Below are 15,730 nucleotides of genomic sequence, written 5' to 3' on the forward strand. Positions count from 1 at the left end.
AAGTGGAATCTAGAGATGTTTTAGAACTTTCCAGTCCCAACAATTTCAGTTAAACTAAAACCAATTCACTTTAGAGCTTTTGCAGAGAATAAATGAGTCAGAAACTAAAATGTGCAGCTTTGTGGATTTCTTCCCATCTCTGCGGTTATTAACCCCGAGGATCTCTTTGTGTGGCTGAATAAACAGATGTGGTCCAAAAATGGTCCATTAGCGTTGTTGCAGTCCCAGTTTTGAGTCATTTCCTGCTGGTCGCACAGTGCCAGCAGCTATGGGAACACTGGTGATACTCGGGATTCAGAGAAAACCTGGGACCAATCAGCGAGCGGGTCGGTGGAAAGGCAGCTGGATTAGCAGACGTTGGTTGGAAAATCTTTTCTCAGCTAACTGCAGCGGTGTGGGGCTCACATCTGCATTTGCAAAACCTTGGGCTGAGCATGAAACCATCAGCAAGTACTAACCCATAATATGTGGTCAGAATCAGTCTGTGTATTCATAGTCTGCAGAGAACGGGTAAAATGTTAGGCTGCAGTTTCATGGTTTTAGTTTTGCTGTCATACACGTCAGAAGGATGATAGTTACTGTCTCTTGTAAATGTACTTTTTATTGTATCAATAATGTCCCAAAAACAAATGTTATATTTTTTCTGCATCCTTTTAATAGCAAAGGGTGCATATTTAAGCTCTCCTAAGGCTCACAGATGGTGAAATCATTTTTTTAAATTCCACTATTTAGCCACAGCCATCCCCAGACTGTATAGCATTCTTGATCAAATTTTAGTGCACTATTTCTGAGCATCAGAAAACATGCTGGATTTTACTTTTATTTTTAGTCCTGTGTTAAACTTAATGTAATATTTCCAGTTAAGGAGTTTGTGTGCTGGATTATTGCTCTGACGAATATAAAAGCAGACGGTAAGTGTTGCTGCTACTTGAGCTATTAAACGATCAGCATATTTAATATGTGTAAATAATTTATGAGATTACAGTCGAAGTGATGCAAAAACTGCTGTTGATGCAAATAATCTGATACCTTTTAACACATTTACAGATAAAGTAAAGCATTTTAGTGTAAAACAAAAAATGCTTTTCTTTAAACACATTGATTATGAGCCTTTATTTAACATGTTTTTATGGCATTTTTCTCATGAAGGAGGAGGAATTGAAAAAAAGTTTAGCTTAAATTTGCATTTCTGAGTATTTACTTGTTCAAATCATTGTGAAATTGAAACAAATGTGTTTAAAAAAGCTTGTAAAATCTACAAACGGCGGTCCACAAGCCCTCTGCTCTGCTCTACTTGAAGACAAATGGATCCATGTACGTCTTTGTTTTCCTCATTCGGGCTCCAATACCGCTCACCATTTTTGTTGCACTGGAAATGTTAAGTCGGGGTTTTGAGTAGGTAGCAGGAGAGCAGAAGGGTGATGGGAAATGGGGGTGGGCCTACGCAGAACAAACAGTCCCGCCTACAACTCAAAGGCGAATTTCTAACGAGCTCTTGAAAACGACACAGATTTTTTACATTTTTTGGGGGCTAAAAACAGCATATTCATAACTAAAAGACCACTGGAATGCTGAGCGGGGGAGGTGCAGTTTGACGGTGAGGTTAGCTTGAGGTAACGTTGTCATGCTCGTCTTCAATACGGAGAGTGGTACCGGGCAAAGTGACTTCAGTATCAGAACTTTCTGTGGAGGTTAAGGATTTTTCTCATCCACCGTCTCCCGAGGCGGCGCTCGTGGTCCAGACCGAAGAAGATCCATGTCTGAGTGGTAAAATGACACTAGCATCATAGCTAATGAAGGCTATTAAACAATCAATCCTGAGAAAACGTTCATTGTAAATCCCATCACTAGGATGGAGTTCACTGGATTCAATGCCAAATGCACTCAACCACTGTTGTCTCACTTCCAAATTCACCGTAAAGTTGTGCAAGCTAATAGATTTTTGACGACTTATCGTGTTAGCTTTAGCCATGCTAAAGCTAACACGATAACGACTGACCGTTACAGAATCAGAGATGGGCGGGGATTTTCTACTATGATGCAGTGAAACTTCTGAAAGAATGTAAGACTTCCACCAGTTGACCAATGACAAAGTTCAACTGTAATACCTCATTTTAACTTATAGGGGGCAGCATACAGACGGTTTTAGACTAATCTCAGGAATTCAGCAAGTTTATTTTAAAGTGTCTAAAATGTGGCAAGGACCAACAGAGCACTTTTAAAGCCATTTATAGAGGTCAACAGCCAAAAAAAGTTGGTTTACTTTTTGGTTATCCTTTAAACTGAAGGATGATGGGAAAAGGGGGTGGGCTTACTCAGTACCAACACTCCCGCCCACAACTGAAGAGGGACTTTCTAATGAACTCCTGCAGAAACTATGTCCTAGAAAACACTTTTGTTTTTCTTTTTGGCTAAAGCACTTTTACAATAGACTTTACACAATTATAGTTTCAGCTCTTTTCACTGAAATAAACATTTTCCAGATTGTTCATTGTTAAACTTGATGCAGAACAGAAGTTAAGTGTACTGACTCCAGACATTGAATGTGTACATTCATGATTGATTATGATGCAGATAAACTGACTGGTAACATTATACTTTCAGAGCAGAGGACCGACTCTATAGAGAAGTGCGAATGTCCAGAGACGAGCTTTCTCTGCTGCCGTGCTAACTCTGCATTTCAAAGTCTAATTGGCCGGGATGCCTGTAGTCATCACTTTGTCTTCTTCAGGCTCTTAACCCTTCATCAGTGCAGTGAAGTCGGGGTCAGTCCTCTCCTTCTACTGGGCACGTCCATGTGCAATTACATGAATGTGCTGCCTCTAATTTGACCCTCATCATTTTGAGGCAGAAACACACCCCGTTGAGTCTGAGCTTCAGATGGGAGGCGGACAGTCCCCTCCTGCCCCTGTGGCTTTGTGGTGTGAGTATTTCCAGGCAGGGCGGTCTCTCACATGCAGCAGCAGAACACGAGCGCTGAGATGTGTCTGCTTACAGCTGCGGCAGAGTTTAGTCTAGAATATGCCAACTTCAGAGGGCCACACAAACAGAAATAGGACTGCTGTTTCCTTTTTGGCTCTGGGGACTTTTTAGCAGTAAAGTATTCTCCTTTATTCCATTTTATTTGTGTCCGACTGTAGGGCAAGAATAGTATATGTCAGTCACAGATTCTGCAAATTTCCCCAGATGAAAAAGATGAGAGGTCTGTTGTGTTCATCATAGATACAGTTCAACTGTTGGAGACAGAATGAAGGGTTTATTTTGTGTACTGATGCAGAAAATAAGTATTTAGCACCAACAAACTAGCAATAATTCTGTCCCTTACAAACCTGTTACTTCTTCAGTGCTACATTCACATTTGGCATGACTTGTGCATTCAAGAACACAATTAATGCGAGTTCTTCAAAGTGCTTTTAGCAAATGGGTTCACACTGAACTTTTACTACCTAACACTAGCCCACGTACATAGAGTTGGAAGACTCTTGTTGGTGCCAAACGTCAAAGTGGTAGAAAACTCAAGAATTTTAGTCCAGGCTTTTTCTTTCAGCTCTATTCCGATTCATGAAAGACTTGTCATAGTCTCTTCCATGATCAATTTTCCAAAGGTTGGCACTTCTGTTAATGGAAAAGAGACATGCATCAAGACCAAGTTTGAGTATCTGATTGGTCAAAGTTCAACTTGTTTAACTGTCGATAGACATTTAATGGGTGTTGTACGTAGAGTCCAAAAACGGACTTAAAAACGTTGATATTGACACGTAAACGCAAGAGTTTTGAATGTGGAAGCCCAAAATGCACACGAATACATAGACTTAAGCCGCCGCTTGTTTGCGTGTTGCAGAGGGCTGTGTGGATGCAGCTTAAAAAGCTTTTCTGTTCTCCACTTGTTACCTTTAGTAAAGTTTGATCTGGTTATCTGTTTAAAAGATACCAGTCACCATCCTTAAACAGTCAGACTTCAACTTATCCACCTAGACCAATGAGCTGTCGAAGGACACCAAGGACAAGGGACACTTGGGGTTCCATATAAGATTTCATCTGGTAGAATACAAATGATCTTGAGTACCTTGAGAAAACAGCCAGAACTACACGGGGAGACTGGTAAATTACCTGAAGAGAGCCGGGACTGCAGTAACAACGGTTACTATGGGAACAAAGGACGTCATCGTGGGTGGGTCAAACCCATCAGTGCTACAAATGTTCGCCTGCTTAAGTCAGCACATATCCAGGTCTGTCTAAAGTTCTCCAAAAACCACCTAGATGATCCAGAGGAGAATTGGTCAGATGAGTCCAGAATAAAACTGTTTTGTATAAATGGCATTTGCAGTATTTGGAGGAGAAAGAATGTTGAGTTCTTTAAAAACTGTTATTTTTTTTAATTATTATTCTGTCTGTAACAGTTGAAATGTATCTATAATGAACATTACAGAACTCAAATGTTTTAGTTGGAAGTGCAGAATCACTGTCTGCAAAATACTTTTTGCTATATTGTCTGTGTGACAGTTGATTGCAGAAATATGGGGGACTTAGTGATATTCTGTCAGTCAGAAGAGTGTTTTTTTATTTTATAAATGGTTAAAGGGAGAACTTTGAGTTAGATTACTAACTATCGCTCTGTTCTGTTGATATAAGAAGTGAAAGAAAAATACATATTTTAGGCAAAAAGTGTTGTTCTAATAAAATCAGCATCTTCAATCTTTGTCACATCAGTAGAAACGGTTTCACTTGGCTGCACTCTTTAGACCTCAGCGCTGAAGGTTTCTTTGTTTTCACTTCCCCTTCTTGATAAAAATCAAAATTGTGTTTTTAAGTGAAGAAAAAGTCAGAAAATTCTCCAAAGAGGAGTTTAACACAAACACTGTGATACGAGTCTCAGTCATTAACTTCTATGGATGTTTTTATTAAACTACTGAGTAAATATTCTCAAAGTGTCATTTTGGTTACATAATTTTAAGTCTCATTCCATGTAAATGTGTTAGAAGGTAAAATGTCATATAGAGTTTATAAAAAGACTTGTTTCTGTTTTTAATATGTTATTGAATATATGATAAATATGTGTTTAAACACAACCTTTTCAATAGTCCCCCTCCGTTATTACAGGTTGACCTCGCTTCCTCTACCTTTTCTCTGAGGATTTATTTGAACCTTTCAAGTCAGGAAATCCTTTACTGAGATGAGTTAAAGGGGGTTTCGGCATACATGGTCATTTCAGGTTGTTCTTGACTATAAATGACATTAACATAGAAATGTGTTTAGTTCAAAAAGGCTGCAGTTTATTTTTAATCAACTGAAACCCAGCTGTATGAGTTTGTTGGTTTGTTCTAGGTCATAAAATGTAGCTTGGTGAACAAAACTCAACACAAAGGTGCATTTTAAATCAGGAAGTGTTTCACCTGCACAGAAGTGAACAAAAATAAAATGTAATCTTTGAAGTCTTTGAAGAACCTTTGCTAAAGCAGAAGCTTGTTACTTTTGCTTTTTCTGTTATGTAATAAAGTCATTGATTAACTCTAGGCTATTTTTCAGAGATTATTAATGATTGAATATTAAAACTTATTTTCTACTCGTGGATAGTGGTTGAATTAAGCCATAACAACAGTGTTAACACTTTTAAATCAGGAAAACAAGAGAAACATTTCAATTTACACTAATCAAAAGTTTACATACCCCAGTTCTTGATACCTTTTTGGTGCGTCCTTTTGCATCAGTTACAGCGTGACGTGTCTTGTGGTCGTGGATGAGGTCTTTAAAACAACTTATTCTACTTAGCAGAAAACCTAGAGTTCCTTTAAATTAATGGGCTGTCATCTTCGACTGACTGTTCCCAGAGTGGATCAATTATCTTAAGGTCAGGAGACTGAGACAGCCACTCCAGAAACTTCACCTTTTTCCATTGTAACAATGACAGGATGACTTGTGTTTTGAATCGTTGTCATACTGAAATGTCCAAGAGTGTCCGATGAGCAGCCTCCGAGCTGAAGAGTGCGAGTTTTCCTCCAGTATCTTCTGATACTGGAGATCTTTGTGTCTTTGTAGCTCACAGATCCCCAAACCATCAGCGATCTACCTCCATGCGTCACAGTAGGAATAGTGTTCTTTTCATCCTAGTCGACTCTTGTCTGAATGTAGCATTTATGGCTGTGGTCCAAAAGTTCAATCTTGGTCTCATCACTTTGTCTCTGTGCTTTTTGGTTTATTGAAATGGAACGATTTTGTGGCATTTGTGCAAAAAAAGTCTTTCTTCTGGAAACTCGACCGTGCAGGCCATTTTTCTTCAGGTGCCTCCCTTTTGTACATCTTGCAACATCCACACCAGTTTTGGATCACAGCTGAAGTTATTTGTGGGTTTTTCTTTGCATCCTTAGCAATTTTTCTGTCAGTTGGATCAGAAATGTTTGTAACTATGGTTTGGTTTCAACAGAAGCCTTCACTGTCCACTTCTTGATCAAAGTTTGCTGGCATTCTCAGTTCCTTGGATATCTTCTTATAGCCCTTTCCTGTTCTGGACAGGTCAGTTACCTTTTCCCATAGATTTTTTGACAGCTCTTTAGCTTCCCTCATGACTCAATATCCAGAAATGTCAGTGGATGACTGATGGGAACCCAGAAACTCACAGATTTTTTTTGATAATAGACAAGTGAGGATGGTTACCTTTATTTTGTATCAGCTTATGAGCATGTTTACAGAACAAAGTCATCAAGGTGTGTAAACTTTTGAACAAGGTCATTTGGGAAGTTTGGGGTCATTATGATTTAAAAAGGTAAACAGAATATTTGACGGTAAATGGCTTCACCCAATGTGTCATCATTTATATTCCATGAAAATTACCAGGGTATGTTAAACTATTATCACAGCTGAATAAATTAAGCTTTTGACAATTTCCTCTGACACTCAAAACATTTGCAAAACATCTTCAGATCTTTCATTTCTCTTGAAAAATTGAGATTTCTTCACTTCATTTAAGAAACATAAACCGATTTATAGTTCTGTGTTTAAGAAAGTAGAACTTTTTTTCTTTATTCTACACGCATATTTTCAGATCTTCCTTTAACCTAATGCAAATGTCATTGTCTGGAGTCTCACTAAGAAGGAAGTAGTCATTCTAAATGGTTATCTTCCCTGCAAAGTTTCCGTTTTTGCTCTGTGAATTTATAATGACTTCACTTTTGAGAAAAGAATAGGAAGTTAGTTGGACTTTGCATCACCTTTTTGAGCTTTTCTGGTTATTTAACAAGTTGAGTTGTTTCCGTCTGTGTTTGATAAAAAGAATGACAGGTTTTTTTTGTTTGTTTTTGTGAGGCTGCTGTGGTACAGTTGCTTCCTGTGCATTTGGTGAGTGTCTGCCTTCTAGACAGATAATGAGAGCATACAGGAGGAGTCCTGATATCATGATTCAAACTGTGCTTTTATCTCTCAGGTCCATTAGATCAACACCACTCAGAGCGCTTTGAATTAATGTCCAGCAGTAGATGATCCTGATGCTGTTGCTCTTTAGGATCATTTTTGGAAAATGTACATACGTCATTTATTTAGACTTTCAATAACTATAATAATCATAAAACAGGATTTTTCTGTGTGTTTTATTGAAAGACTTTTTTGAAGCTCTCATTATCTAAGAGCAAAGGCAGGACTGGACACTTTTAGGATTTGATGTTTCATAAAACATGAGCTTTAAGTCATAAAATAAAGTGTTGTGCTTTATCACAGTAGGTGGGGAGATGCAGAAAATCCCCATGTGATTGTTTAGTTGGTTCAAATGCATTTCAAATCAATATTTGTGTCCTCACAACTGTTGTTTTTTTTTATTAATTTCCTATAACCTAAGAGCTTTAACCCTAAGAGCAAGTTTAAAGCCATTTGTCAGAAATGTTCCACTGAAAGCCTCAGGTATGTATTGCTTCTCTGCAAAAGACAGACAGGTAGTTTTGGGTAATGAGATTATAGAAGGAAACCGTTCTGCTGGATCAATGCTTCCTTTCCTCTTATCGATCAGCTTTACAACTACTGTGTCAAAAAGGGTTTTTAAAAAAACATTTTATTGGACTTTTTTGTCTGAGCTGACAGTTTAGAGCAAAAATAAAACATATTCCTCATTTACTGTCACGCATATTTCCCATGTTCTTTAACATGTAAAAAGTTGAATAAGTTCCTGTTGATAAAATCGATGCAGTTTCTCTCCAGGAAGCTGTAAACGTTCTTTGATGCATCATGAGTGTACAGGAAGCCATTACAGCTCATATGATTACATTATCTCACAAAAAGCTGATGTGCATTTTGGTGACAAGTGTGTAACGTGCATTGAAGTACATGCCTGACAGATATTGATTGGCTCATTTGTCTAAATAGAAAAAAAAGAGGAAAATTGTTGTTGGAAAATCAAGAGTCCTAGAGGAAGGCATTACTCCAACCCCACCTCATGAAAAGTATTTTATTTTTTATTTGTATTTCAGTAAAAAGCTGCAATATTTTCAGGAAATACAGTGAGCAAAGTTTTTAATTTTGGTTCAGTTTTTTAAATATGCATTCCCTTAAGGTAGTTCTGCAACAACTAATTTTTAAAAATATATTTGTGGGTACAATCAACAGTATTTGTTTAGTTTTTAATATGATTAATTTTCTTTAAAATATGGTTCTTTGAAGAATTCCACATTTAAATTGAATATTAGACAAACAGTAAATATAGATTAACCCTTCATAGAATAAGTTTAGTCGTTTATATTTTGTATTCTCATTTTTAGAGTTTAGACTTTATGTCAGGAGTGTGATTCATTAACTTTGGTATTTCTGTATGCATTTTTCATGAGTACCATGTAAGTGGTGCCTTCCTGACTTTATATTCCCCGGGACGCTCACACAGTCTGGGATTGAGACAGAAGAGCCGTCTCTGGTGAGAGTCTGGTGCCAATAAGCCAAAGTCTGAAAGGTCAGCCGATAAACAGCTGCTGAGAACGATGCAGCGCTAGCAATAAGTAAGACAAGAACAGTAAGTTAAGTATATTAAAGTGCATCCATATTTGGGTCTGTCCTGCCTCTTAAGCCTCAGTCACATGCACCCCTTATAGGAGTCGACTTTATAGGATGATGCAGATTTTTGGTTGGCTCATAAAGGTTTGTAGAGCGTGGAAGTGAGTGATACTGAGCATTTGGGTATTGATCCCACACCGATCAAATTCTGGTCAATATTACAAATATCGATATTTTTTGTAAATGTGGTAGATGTGACATGAACCTCAAAATCTGGGTTATTTTTTAATCGCTGAATGTTTTTTTGTAAGTTTGACATTTTTATTTACTTGATAAACATAAAAGCAGAATTAGGACAATATTTTCAATTAAATGGAGAATAGTTTATTACAATAAAAACAGTCAAAACAAAAGAAACTGTTAACTGTGATATAAAAATAAATCAAAATGTTTATCGGTAAAAAAACAACTGGTAGAAATATATAAATAATTAGTAACTTCTTAGCCTTTAAATAGAAAAATTGAACAAGGTGAAATATGAATAACTTGTTAACAAAAATTAGAGGTTTTTGTTCAGTATCATGTCAACATTTTCTGCTTTTAGTGAACTTTGTCTCCGACTAACCAACTTCCCTGCCTTGGAGAACATTTTCAAACAGTGCAAATATCAATATCTTCGGGTCGGTATCGATCCGATACCAACTTGAGATTGATACTATTGATATTTGGATCGATCCGCCCAGCACTAGTAGAGAGGAGAAGCTTTATCTTAAAGGGAGCTTAGGTGAGTCTGGAAATCTGCTTGATGCTCGCGTAGCCTCCTCAAGGTACATCTTGAAAATCAATCGTACGGTTGATAACTGTATCATCGGTGGGCTCCGGGTCACTTGGTACCGGGCTGCAGACAGAAAAAAGAAATGTATGCGCTAACTGAGATTATTTCCGTTTAATTTATTTTGTGATTCTGAAGAAATTTTTAATTTGGAAAATTATCGGATTCTGATCACAACATTCGTCTTGGTCATGTGACGTAAAGTGACTAGCTGCTACGTTAGTAGCCTAAAGCTAACAAAAACCTAACAATAAAACGTATTTGGAAAGTTTCTTTGGGGGAAAAAAGGAGCCAGTGAAGAAATCAAAGAAGAGACAGTTGTAGCAAAAGTTGCTCTGTCTAAAATACGGTGACAGATTCTCGGTATTTTCATAAAGAAGTTAATAAAGTTGCAGACATAGTGGATTTATGCTTAGAAAAATGCCAGTTTTAAGAGAGGTGCATCATTTTATTTAGCTTTATTTATCCATACCACCTCTAAAAGTTGGACGTAGCTGAAGCGAGTGTCCACTCTGATGTTAAAGAGAAATCTTCTCACAACGTTCAAACCAGCTGCAAACATTTAACAGAGAATGAAGATTAAATCAAATAAAGTTTCTGATTTGGGGAAATTTGTTAAAGAAACATTTGAGAATTTTCCTCTCCAACTTTTAAAACATTTTTCTTACTATCCCTCCTCACTTCAGGCCTTTGGAAGTGTCTAATCTTTAAGCAGTACCTCTAAAACAACCAAAACAATACTTATTTATTTATTTATTTTTGCAGAAGTGCCAAAATGCTGTATTCTCTTGTTCTCTAAGACAGTGTGGGAAAGTGCATTACTCCACAGTACGGGTCCCAGTGGACCCCAGCTGGCAGCGGCACTGGTGAATTCACAGGGTTTGTTTGCACACTTGGTTGCGTTCTGCCTGGACTATTTTTAAGAGGAACAGTATCCTGTTCAACAGGCAGCATTCCAGGGCAGCTTCAGTCCCACAAAGCTCTTCACAGGACACTTTATTCCATTATTCCTCTTTAATTGATTAGTCAAAACACTGTTAACTTTACTGTCACCTTGCTTCCTAACATTGTTTGTGGTAGTCCACCCATGCATGACGCTTTATTTGCACAACTTCTTTTATTTCTACATTCAAAGATAGAAAGTTCATAAATTGGAAACTAAGGAGATGTGCAGCTCAAATCTATGCATTATAGGTATTTACAAAATGCACTTTTACCACAATTGAGAACAAACTTGAGAAGAAAAAAATCCAAATTTAATGCCCATTATCCCTGCAGATGGAGCCTTTTGTTACCTTTTATAAGTATTTATATTTTTAGCAATAAGAGCTTCTAAAGCATTGAAATATTTTACATTTTTGACTTCCAAACCAATACTGAAAAAAACTAAAAATTCATCTGCAAAAGTTAAAACTGTCACTTCATCTGAGTTAGAAAACAAAATTTAAACTACAGAAAATCATCTTCTTAGTGGAGTTACAAAAAAGAATGTCTGACATTTAGTAAACCTTACAAACTCTTTTCTCTAAGTAAAAAATCTCATGAGTTTGGTGCTTAAGTTTCAGGGTAAATCACAAATAAACAGCAAATAAACAACAGTTTCTTTGAGCAAATGCAACTGCTGCGAAAAAGGGAAGTTTAAAAAAAGACAACTAGGAGGGTGGATTTTTGAAGCAAGTGCTATTCACTCGTAATTCTAATTCAAACTTTGTCCCTTTATTTGTTTAATAGAGTTCAATAAATATATAATATCAGGGTCTCAAGAGGTAAATCTTAATAGATCCTGTCTCATATTCTACATCAATCCAATGCAATGTGAGAATGTTTTAATACATAAATATAATGATAAATTAAATTTGTGATACTGTATCAGGAAGGATTTGCATACATTAATTGCATTAAACTAAGATATCTACTTACCAGGTGATGCTTAAAACTTTTTCCAGGTATGTTGAGCTTTACAGATATTTATCTGGCAGCTCCTGCATTGTTCCATTCAGAAGTGGTTTCTGAAAGTAAGTCGTGCTCATGAGAAAGAAACTCCTGCGCAGTGCACTGGTTGGTCAAAACCGGTGTATCCCCTGAAGCTAAAACCACATGACTTTAGAACTCGTCTTAAATGATGTTCAGAGGTAACGTAATAAGGCACCAGCAAAGCTGCTACGTCTTTGTGGGCGAGTCCGAAAGTAAAATTAAAATTAAACTCACATAATACCATTTTCCAGTATGTGAAAAGGTCCCCTGTGCACAATCAAACACTGCACACCAGTTCGTTTCTCGTGCGCACCTGTTTCTTTCTTGTGCACATCGGTTTCTTTTGCATGTGCACTGATTTCTTTCTCCTGTTCACCAGTTAGTTTCTCGTGCACATCCGTTTCTTGTCTGCACCTGTTTGTCATCCACACCTGTTTGTTTCTCGCTAATCCCATTTTGTTTCTCGTGCGCGCCAGTTTCCTTCTCGTGTGTACCTGTTAATTTTCTTCTTCACACCTGTCAGTTTTTATGCACTCTTAGTTGCTACTCTCTTGTGTCCATCACTTAGTTTTTCTCAATCACACGCATTTGTTTTCTCACAAGGACCATTTTGTTTCTTGTGCGTGGCAATTAGTTTCCCCCTTGCACATCAATTTCCTGTTTGAACCGGTTTGTTGTGCGCACCTGTTTCTTTCTGCCGTGCACCACTAAGTTTCTCGTGAACATCAGTTTCTCATTGGCACAAGTATCTCGTGCACACCAGGTATTTTCTCGAGCGTACCTGTTTGTTTGTTGTCCACACCTGTTTGTTTCTTTCGAGTACCATTTAGTTTGTTGTGCCTGCCACTTAGTTTCCCGTGCGCACCTGTTAGTTTTGGGTGCTCATCAGTTAGTTTTTCATTTGCACTGGTTTCTTTCTCCTGTACACCAGTTAGTTTCTCGTGCACCCCAGTTTCTCGTTCCCACCTGTTAGTTTCTCGGGGTGCGCACCTGTTAGTATCTCGTGCGCACCTGTTAGTTTGTTGTCTGCACCGGTTTGTTTCTTGTAAGTACCATTTTGTTTCTTAAACATGCCAGTTTCCTTCTTGTGCACCATTTTCATGTGCAGATTTAGTTTCTCTCACTCACTTGTTAATTTCTAGTGCCCACCAATCAGTTTCTCATGGACACTTTTTTTGTTTTTCGCATGCACCAGTTACTTTCTCGTGTTGTCATTTTGTTTCTCAATCACACCAGTTTGCTTGTCGTCTGCACCTGTTTCTTTGTCGTTCTTACCCGTTTGTTTCCCACCAGTTTCTTGTTCATGTGCACCACTTAGTTTCTCTCGCTTATATGTTTGTTTTTCTTGTGCACACCGGTTCATTTTGTGTGTGTGAATCAATTTGTTTGTTTGTGAAGCAGCATGCTGGGAAATGTTTCTTTTTTTGTTTATTTAAATGACAAATGCAGATAAGGAAAAACAAGTTTCCCTTTTGTGGTTGGATTCTTTTTTATGCTCCACAGTTAAAGTCATCAGATAGGCTCTGTGTGAACTTACTAGATTTAATGACTGTGTAGCTTTATGGATGCTCGGTAGACTTCCTTTGGACTTTGTTTAGAAAATGGTCCCTATGACCCATGTCTGTTGTAACTTTTGCTATTTCGAGCTTGTTTGTTGGAACGGTGCTTCCTCGCTGCCTGAGGAGAGAACATGAAGCTATGCCGTCCTTCTTGTATCACTTGTGCTTGCATTGTATACCTGCTTTGTCATTTCCTCAGAGGATGTCCCTTCAGAAATGCCTTTGTATGTGCAGCCTCTCAAAACACCCACAGCACTGATTGTTGTGTGTCATCTGTGCATTAACTAAAGCTGAAAAGTGTGAGCTATCCAAAAAAAAAAAAACATTAGGAGGGAGGATGGAGAACTGGAAGTCCAGTTCACTTTTTGGACTTTTGGAAATAAAAAATATCCACTCCTGTTTCCACGGATACAGTCTGGCAGCTTACACCGCTGTAGATTTATTCCAGTTTTTTATTTTATTAAAACAAACCCAAACCACCCAACGCTCTTTGAAAAGGGAAGGTCGTCATTGCAAATCTTTCTGCAGGGTTAAGCAGAATTATTGCTCCAATTTTAGACGTTGAGAAACAGTTTGGAAACTCTCACCAATGTTTATGAGAAACCTGTCACCCACAAACCAACAGTCGTCATGGAGTAAGGGTTGAGCCCCTAACACCTTCACACTTTTTTCAGCTACTATGTGAAAGCTTCTAAAGAAAACCTCAAAATATTTGTTCAAGACTTTATTTATTTTGGATAAAACAACGTACAACAATGAAATATCGATTTTTTTTTTAAACTGTAAATCAACTTCTGAACATAAATGTACTGTACTGGTTAACTGTAGAAGCTGTTTGGTTTGGCTTTGTCCAGCACAGCCGGGGCGTAGAGCTGTGAGAGAAGCTGACGAAACAGTTGGAATTATCCAAATTTTGGACAAATTTGTATATAAATTCTCTGTGATTTAGACACCTATTTTTTTGATAATTTTAGGCCTTCACTGAAGACTTTGCAGGCCCTGACGGTACGCCACTGCAGCTACCTTTGTGCAAAGATGGGATACACCCTGGACAGTTGGGTCTGAATTTTCAAAAATGTAAATGCTATTTCTGTCAAACAAGTTCTTAGGTCTACAAGGTTATTGATGGATTTGAAGCTTTTACTGTACATCGTCAATGAGCATAAAACTGAGCCTCTGGAAAATCCTGAATTAGCTAAATGCTTTGATTCCACAGTTCTCTTATCTATTAATAGAGTGACAACCTGTCATATTTTAAATCCCACTTAAAGGTGTTTTCATTAGTCTTTTAATTATGATTATGCTGTTTTTTGCCAAAATCAAAAAACAAGTTGTTTTCTGGGACATAGTTTCTGCAGAGCGGCAGTAGCTCATCAGAAATTTTCCTCCCACTTGTGTCACGGAGCAACCGCACTCCCTTCATATCACCTATAACTGAGAGATCTCTGTTTACAAGATCTCATGGTAGCTTATAGCTCCTTACACCCTCAACCTAACATTACCAGTGCACTAAAAATGTTGATTAATATTGAAGCTATAGCCAGATGGCAGCTCAGACCAGGAAAACTTACATGGATCCATTTGTCTGCAAGTGGATGCATCAGTACGACACAAATACATTTATTTCAAACTACATATTTTTCATTTGCTCCTGTTTTACAAGGATTCAAACAAAGATGTACTCAGAAAACTATTTTAAGCTGAAGAGTTCTATGATAACATTGGTAATCATGTCTCCATGTTTGAGTTTATATGATTATTATTACAAGATTTTCCTGGTTCAAGGGGCTGTGTCTGTATGACAGCCGCTTCCGCTGTGTTTCTGTGTCTCTGTGGCTGTGCTTGAAGGCTCTCTGTCTCACATTAACTCGAAGGAGAAAATAATATTAGGAGATCTCTTTCTGTTTTTTTAATGTCTCGATAAGAGGAACAGTATCCTGTTCAACAGCGGCTCTGTCTGCCGCCATATCGAGTGAGTGAGCTCCGCCGCGGGAGCGGAGTGTGTCCCGCCTTCAACTCAAAGTAGTCAAATGAGCTCTGCAACTCTGCGGCTGCAATGGGTAAATGAAAAAGATGGAAGATCTGGCCAAAAACACTCGCTTTGGATTAGTATTCTACCCACTGATTGAATCAGTGAAAACGTCACGTGTCCAAAGCTGAGTTCCTGATTGGTAGCTGTGACGCGGCGACCTGCTAAACTTCAGATATTTACATTTCGGTCACACCTTGTCGCTCAAAACCAGCTACTGGCAGACCTTTGCGCAGCGCCAGTTGCTCAAATCGTGTTGCGTAACTTCAGATCAACTTATGTCATGTCTGTTCCATTGACTTAACATTGAAATTGGCCGCCGCGTGAATCCCGTTTAGTGTGAACTAACCTTTATACAGCCTTAGGTAGTTC

The sequence above is a fragment of the Oryzias melastigma genome, linkage group LG12, assembly GCF_002922805.2.
Source record: "Oryzias melastigma strain HK-1 linkage group LG12, ASM292280v2, whole genome shotgun sequence".
Lineage (NCBI taxonomy): Eukaryota > Metazoa > Chordata > Actinopteri > Beloniformes > Adrianichthyidae > Oryzias > Oryzias melastigma.